This window comes from Nuphar pumila, chromosome 2, assembly GCF_984573655.1.
Source record: "Nuphar pumila chromosome 2, dmNupPumi1.hap1.1, whole genome shotgun sequence".
Lineage (NCBI taxonomy): Eukaryota > Viridiplantae > Streptophyta > Magnoliopsida > Nymphaeales > Nymphaeaceae > Nuphar > Nuphar pumila.
Genome location: NC_143250.1, coordinates 110,739,281 through 110,745,651, shown reverse-complemented (window position 1 = coordinate 110,745,651; position 6,371 = coordinate 110,739,281). Strand labels below are relative to the sequence as shown.

Here is a 6,371-nt window from a genome sequence, read left to right as displayed (position 1 = left end):
CTGTACACAAAAACAATCAAAATTAAGGACAAATCCCTAGGGAGCTTATCTCTCGGCCCCATCAGTCAGGTCTCAAACGATAAGGTGTTCTTGGTTAAACAAAATCTCTGATATCTTCTCACGGATGGCCATGATGACCTCACGGCCCATACGGTCCCAAATGATTTCCTCCCCTTCGAATGTAATCTGGTTCCTAATGGACCTGATTTTCCAAATTAACATTTGAAAAAATACTTCTCAGCTCACTTATACTCTCTTCCTTGAACCTTATTGAGAACCAGTTTATCAGTGCCAGGGATACATCCTTTCCCATGTGCTGATGCACCCCAAAATGATTTCCTACTTGGTGCCACTTTCTTAACTGGAGGACAACTCAAGAACAAATGCTCTGTTGTTTCCTCTGCCTTTGAACATAACACACATTTGCTTGGGAATTGAAATCCCAACCTTTGTAACCTATCCTTGAAATGGTGGTGAGGATCTATCATGCCAACACCTCTTGGGATTTCTCTGATAGTTTGTGGATGATGGGAAAGGTTTTTAAATGCGTAAGAAAATATAAACTTAGGATTAAACCCCAAACAAGCTTAGCAAGGAATACTAAATTCGATTCCATCAATTTCCTGAGATCTAGTCCCTCCCTCCTCTTTAGGTTTGCATATAAATTCTTAATTGAGGAGATGAGAATGATAATGATGGGCTGAATTTGAATTTGTCCATTTCTCATAAGGGTTTGAATTTGTCCATTTGGAATCTAGTTTCTTTCTAAATCTTTGATCACCAGACACAGAAGCTTTAAACTCCCCCATCCAATACACCAGGAGAGCAGAGAGAATTGACCTTATAAAGATAACCCAGGCAACCATGGACAACAAATTCCCTGGGGAAGACTCCAACTTCTTGACGATGAGACTCTCACACATTTGACGTGTAAGTCTTCCTTTGAAAAGTGGCAAGCAAAGGTAGGTAAGCAAGAGATATGCTATTTTCCACTTGCACCGGCTTTGAATTGTTAATATGACATTTTTAAGAAGCCAGCATTGGTGACGACCATACCGTTGTGATCACTAACTCTGGGAATGAGGGAACCGATTGTATCCATTTGGAATTAATTATAAGCTCCCTATCTAAACGGTTTGCTTTGACTTCTCCCCCTTTTGATTGTTACTCTAGGTTACACAGCAGTAAATGATTTCTCTCTTGTAAGGGTGAAGAGAGAGTAGTTGGCTTTAGATTGCAGGATTCCATAATTTGTAAGAGCATAAGAAAATTTATCAAACCAATTTCTTCTTGTTGCTTTTTTTAGGGCATACAAGGCTTTGTTCAACTTACACAACAAAGACTCTTCTGTCGAACCAATCTTTGAGGCATCTCCGTATATATTTTGAAGTAAAAATGCGTTAACCAATTTCTTGCAGCTGCTATGGCAAGAAGTATCCTGACAAAAATTAATTTAGCCACATGAGCAAATATCTTATGATAATCAAATCTCTTTTGTTGAGAGAAACCCTTTGCCACCAATATCTTTTTTGTTGAGAGAAACCCTTTGCCACCAATCTTGCTTTATGTATCTCTATAGACCTTTCGGATTTATATTTAAATTTATAACTTCATTTGCAGTCAATTGGGTTAGTCGGTTAGTTAGCTGGAAAAGTGGTCAGCAGCTACAACTTTTCTTTGTCTCTCTCTTTATATATATGTGTGGATATTGATCAGACATCTCTCTTTCTCTAGTGTTCGAGCATTTAATCGATCAGACCTTATATATTTATTATATATAATGTATTTATGTGCTTTACATAAAGATTTTACAGCTTTTAGACTTGCTTTTCAAAACATGAAAAATGAAGGGCTTACAATTTTACAATACAAAATATTGTCGGTTGTTGATTTTTAGGGCTTAAAAAAGCAACTAAAAAGCATAATATAAAAAACATTACTTATTAAATAAATGATAAAAATACAATATATAAAGCCTAACCCATAAAAAAACTTGATCATTAGAGAAGGAATGCTGCTCGATCATCATTGATTATAGATGTTGCACCTTCTTTTGGTTTCACATTCCCTCTTATATATATAGGGAAGGAAAATCGTCCAACCAACCATCCAAAATCTATAACCAATAACGTTCGGATGACTATCCTTCTCCAATGCTTGAGCATCTCATCAATTGGACTTCATATATTTGTTCTTTATAATTTAATTAGAGAGAAATATGATTTACATGCAGACTTTACAATATATAGACATGATTTTTCAAAATGAAAAAATCAACTGCTCACAATGCCTTTAAAACTTTACAACAAATTATTGTGGGACCGTGAATTTTAGCGCTTGGAAAACACATTTAAACATAAAAAATTCATAATCCAAAACGTCATTCACTAAAGGTATATTTGGTTAGGCCTCGTGAGATTTGGATTCTCATTTAAATTAGATTACAAATCTAATTTGACTGTTAACCAAACCAAAAAGATGAATGCTGTGAGAAACAGAATCATATCTAATTCCGTTTCTCTTCCACCAGTGAGATTTGAAATCTCACATTAAATGTATGATTTCAAATCATATGATTAGAAATCACATAATGCTCTTCTTCCCTCAATCAAAATGAATGTGAACGGTGGGGCTCTCAATGCCTTGTCTTCCTTCTCTCCATTTTCTTGTGAGAACTAGGGTTGAGGAGGTGGAGGTCATTGGACATCACTGCCAGCGAACTCCACTGCCCTCCCTAGTGGGGCCTGCCAAGAGCACCTTTTTTTTCCAGTCACTCAATCTGCGCTCTCTTGCTTGCTTTCATAATCACTCAATCTGCGCTCTCTTGGTTTTATAATCACTGCCCCAATCCTTTACAGATGGAGACGTACCCATTCGCCCGTTGATTATTTTGGGTTATTTTTTCACCCCATACTGAATTCATTGGGTTTTTGCCCGTAGCTTTTACTGATCCGGTGTGACGAGTCATGAATAGTTCTTGTTTCCTAATTTCTATTCTTCTGTCGTATTTCTCTTTTCGATATGAAAGGAGGGGTTTTGATTGTTGGGTGTTTTTATTTGTTCCTAATTGCTTGTTTTTAGTGTTCATCTTGAAATTGTGATAACGGTTCCATAGACATGATTTTTTTTGCCAATCGATCGCGTATTGTATTGCCCACAATCTTCAAGTTTTGTATAGGATCTTGGTCTTCTTGTGGTGGGTTTCGGTCCGAACGTTGTGAAGGTTTTTGATACTTGAGCATCACTGTGTATTCAATCTGTTGAAATATGTATCATTTTCAATCCGTTCTGGTAGGTTTTTAGTGCTTAGTGATCTTGTATTCGCTGATGATAGGAAGTGATTCACTGATGTTGACAATTTCAATAGGTTAGATATTGTTTTGTGCGTGATGTATAGCCCATTGTTTAGATCATTTGGTGCGGCAGTCAGAAGAAGATTAGCGTTAAAATATAACATTATTACCATCGATCTTGTTGAGAACGAATGGTTGTGAACGTTGATCATAAAAGAATAGGTTGTGATCAGAGCAAAGAAGAAGTGCACTTTAATGGCAAGCTGATATATCTCTAGACAATAAACTTTTGTGATGTAAGACATAGATTGAAACTTGTTGGATTAACAGGAAGTGAACTCCGGAGGGAGAAACAAATTCTTCTTTGGATGACTTTCATCTATACTTTCCATGACCCGAGTTGTCTGTTAGTTTGAAAATTTACTGTCATCTTTGTTCCAAATAATTTGGCAGTGCCACTGTCAACTCCAGCAGTTGGAGCTACCAATTTCGCCTTGTGGGGTTTTAGGCTTGTGCAAACAGTGGCAAATTGTATGGCTTGAATGAAAAATAATTGTTTTGTTCAGTTGTTGTTACTAAGCCTCAACTGTCTAATAACCAGATATATGTGTAGCATGAGAAAAGTTTTTCATGCACCAACAAACAACCAAAAGTTTTTCTCATTCGTTTTCAGCTTGTTTTTCTCATGCTACACAAACAAGTGAAAAACTTTCTTTTGGAGAACTTCTCGTATCAAAAACTCTCCTAGGCAAAACTTTTTTTTCCTATGAGAGCTTTTCTCTCTTCCAAACATGCCCACAAGATTTCAATTCTCATGTGATTTGTTTTCACTTTTCAAAAAAAAATCAAACATACCCTAAATGAATGATAAAATCCGATCGATGAAAAACCTGATCGTTAAAGAAGTAATGCTATCGATTATCGGTTGTAGATTTTGATTTTTTTTAGGTTGGACAGTCTCTCTCTCTCTCTCTCTCTCTCTCTCTCTCTCTCTCTATATATATATATATATATATATATATATATATATATATATATATATATATATAAATAAATATATATATATATATGTGTGTGTGTGTAGCAGCTCTGACAAGCTTATTGTATCAGGATCAAGTATTAGCCAATTGACCAGGGAGTTGGCCTCGCTCTCTATCGAGAGAAAACCCTGATTTAGGTGGTGGGTCTCGAAGAGATTAGCGCTCTCCCATATGCTAGCCTAATCATGTTTATCCTTTAACCGATCAAAACTGATCCCTTTTATTACTTGACCCGGTGTGGGACGTTTTTTCAAGCTTGACATGCCAAACGATTTGCAGTCTTCGTGGGGCCCACCACCAACGCCACGAACAAGGACAACCAGCAATCCTCTCTCTCTCTCTAAAAGAAGATTCGGAGACCTTTACATGTGTAATCACATAAGAAAAAACTCATAAATACCAAGGGTTGGGCCAATTCAGCTGTTGTAATTAAGGACCATGCAGTGTTAACATGTAATTGGTTTTTGTGATATTGCTTATATGATTGCATCCCATCACGATTTCCGTCCAAAATACGTCTCTCTCTCTCTCTCGTGCCCACATAATAACTCAATAGGAAACCATCTCCCTCAAAGAGCCCGAGTCTCTCTCCTTTTAACAACTTGAGACGAACTCCCATCCTTTATTCTTCACATCTCATCCTCTTCTTCCTCATGCCTTTACGTTGATGGTGGTGATGATGATGATGTGGTCGACCAAAGGGTTTCATCTGGGCCGCAAACTGGTGAAGCTATGGAGGTGCTTCAAGAGGGCTCGCCCCTTCAGTTACCACCGCCTCAACAACATCTCAGGCGGCCCCTCCTACAACAGCCACAGAAGCCTTCTGCATAGGAAAGGAGTTGTGCTGGGGTCCTCCTCCAGAAGGATCCCCAAGGGACACCTCGCTGTCTACGTTGGGGTCAAGGATCCCGACCACCGGTTCCTGCTGCCCGTCCTCTACATAAACCACCCCTTCTTCAGGAGGCTGCTCAAGGTGACGGAGGAGGAGTATGGATTCGATCAGAACGGTGGGATCACCATCCCCTGCGGCGTATCCGATTTCGAGACCGTGAAGAGGAGGATAGCAGAAGAGGGTGGTTGTCATATGCATGGAGGTAAGAAGGAGACGGTGATCCATCGTTTGTTGCATCATCATCGCTTCTAATATTTGTATTGGCTGTAGCTCTTTGTACAGTGAAACAGAAGGCAAAATCTTTTTTCCTATTTCAATTGCTCTTGAGAGAGAGAGAGAGAGAGAGAGAGAGAGAGAGAGAGACGAAAGTAATTCAACATTACCACTCATGAAGATCAACAAAATGTTGAACCCATGAACTGAACAAGAACAAAAGCCAAAACAAATAAAGAAAGCACAAGAGAAAAGAACATGAGAGAGAGAGAGAGATCAACATTAATTAAAAGTGAAATTTTCACTTCAACAAAGCTTTGAGTCCCACGAGCACAAACACAACAGCAAAACATCAAAACACCATTTACGCAAAAACAGAAAAACCCGAACACAAAACAGAAAACTCATCAAGGATCACAGACATCTAGATGAGGATCGGTTGGAGGCAGAGGCAGGTTTTTGAGATATATGCATAAGATCACATACAAATCAACCAAGACCCTATGAGTCAAACAATTAAGGTTGAACGGGACATCCCTAAAAGTAGCATCATTTCTGGCCATCCATATGAACCACCATACTCTAAATAACCAAACTCTTGCAAATAGTCCTCCACTTCTTTTCGTGTCTAATTATAGCAGGGCCGAAGATGAGATCTAATGCAAAACAACATTCCCACACAACAACTGATGGAGCCCTCCAAGTTTTAGAAAATAGTTCTCGAAACACTTCACACGACCAAAAAAGATGTGTGGTTTCTTTAGCCTGTCGACAAAGCACACACCAACTAAGAAACTGAAACTCCATCCTCTTGATATTGTTATGGGTTTGTATCCGGTCATGAAAAATCAGCCAAGCCAATACCTTGGTCCTCGAAGATGGTCTCTTCGCCATAAAGCATTTTTGGGGATCCAACCCGAACCTAGAGGTAAA

The 6,371-nt window shown here is 38.5% G+C and overlaps 1 pseudogene; it reads left to right on the top strand.

The window, feature by feature from the left end:
• The first annotated feature begins 5,000 nt into the window (after positions 1 to 5,000).
• Positions 5,001 to 5,477, top strand: LOC149846725 (auxin-responsive protein SAUR21 pseudogene; annotated as a pseudogene).
• The last annotated feature ends 894 nt before the right edge of the window (positions 5,478 to 6,371 follow it).